We start from the raw sequence: 1,676 nt of genomic DNA, 5'->3' as shown, positions 1-1,676 counted from the left end.
ATTCTGACTTCTAAAGAAATTAACAGAATATGCCACGCTTATGAATTAGGAAGATAGCTCAGTATTTTAGAAYGTTTTCTTTTATTCACCATCTATTATTAATCAATGTTACTAATTTGTATAATCAGTTGTGGCTGTCTCTGCAAAATCTATTAAACTGCATGCGAGCATTATAAAGACAAATTAACTGACTGGACATTGATAATTTTTGGTTGTCCTTTTTAACATTTTTTTCTCTGATTGCAGGGGAGTTTGTGTTAGTTTAAAATAACACGATAATTGCCTATTTTATAATAGTGTGGTTATTTTAAAGTGATTAGTAACAAAAAGGAGGTCAGATTATAATATAGAGTTCGTTTTTCTGGTTCAGAAGTCAGCAGATAGGAGGTAGAATACCTCTTCTCTGAAAGAACAGTTCCCTTGAGACCTATTTTTTACTGGTCCCAAAATCTCATCTCGACCACACTAAGAAGTGCACATCCTACAAAGAGAGCGCTGCCCGAAGAAACGACAGTGCCCAGCAGATCTCAGGCGTCCCTGTGCTACTACGCCTACATCAGAGCTGGGGTTCACGAAGGGAGCGACTGTCGAAAGAAGGTGGGCAGTAGAAGGTCGAGCCCAAAGCTCTCGCTTGATGCCCTAGGATACAGGTCAGACTCAGCAGCTGCAGTCACCACCGACCACACCTCGGTCCACTGGCTGTCAGTCTCCCTCGAGTGACTGCAGGCCTGACTCACAGAGCTGCCTCACCCCCTCCCCTCTGTGACTGTGAGTCTGAAAGTGCTGCCCCGCACTTTCCACCCCCTCTGTGACTGAGAGTCTGTCCCATCGCCCCAGATCCACAAAGAGGCATCGACTCCTCTCCAAGACCCTCCAGTGTCCGGGCGGGTAAACTGGGGGAGGAGCCACAAAGGACAAGAACATTTAACATATTTTCAAACAGTTTCAGAGAAATAAAACAAAGACTAAAAATTATATCAAACATATAGTTACTTGTATGAAACTTCACCAAAATCTGATTTATCCAAAATTCATATTGACAAGTCTTCTGTTTATTATCTTACTTAAAAGGAACATCAAGACAAAAAATATAATTAAAAAAGGAAGACATTCAGAACAATAACATATAGTTACTTGTATGAAACTTCACCAAAATCTGATTTATCCAAAATTCATATTGACAAGTCTTCTGTTTATTTTCTTACTTAAAAGGAACATCAAGACAAAAAATATAATTAAAAAAGGAAGACATTCAGAACAATAATCATCCTTCTTAGCTCTTTCCAGCTCCTTTTCACTTCCCGCTTGAAGACCAGCTTTCCTACAATTACAAAGAGAAATCACCAATCACATGTCTAAAAACAACTGTTTGCTTGTAAAATGAAACACACCCTGATTGGTTTAATTTTAAGAGACATGTTATTCAAATACGCAGTTATCTTACTCTGCTGATTCTGCTCTTTGTCTTAGTTACAGTGAACTTTTGCTGTCATGAACTTTGCTACTGTGCTGTTATGATCTTTCTCCAAATAGATAATGATGACTTGCAGAACACGGGAATGCGAAATGGTCACTCGGGGACTTTCTGATGCACGCCTATGCAGAGTTGTAAAGTAACTAAGTACAAATACTTCTTTACTGTACTTAAGTAGAATTTTTGGGTATCTGTACTTGAG

The sequence above is a fragment of the Austrofundulus limnaeus genome, unplaced genomic scaffold (genome assembly GCF_001266775.1).
Source record: "Austrofundulus limnaeus strain Quisiro unplaced genomic scaffold, Austrofundulus_limnaeus-1.0 Scaffold32, whole genome shotgun sequence".
Classification (NCBI taxonomy): domain Eukaryota; kingdom Metazoa; phylum Chordata; class Actinopteri; order Cyprinodontiformes; family Rivulidae; genus Austrofundulus; species Austrofundulus limnaeus.
Note: the sequence above shows the minus strand (reverse complement) of the source record.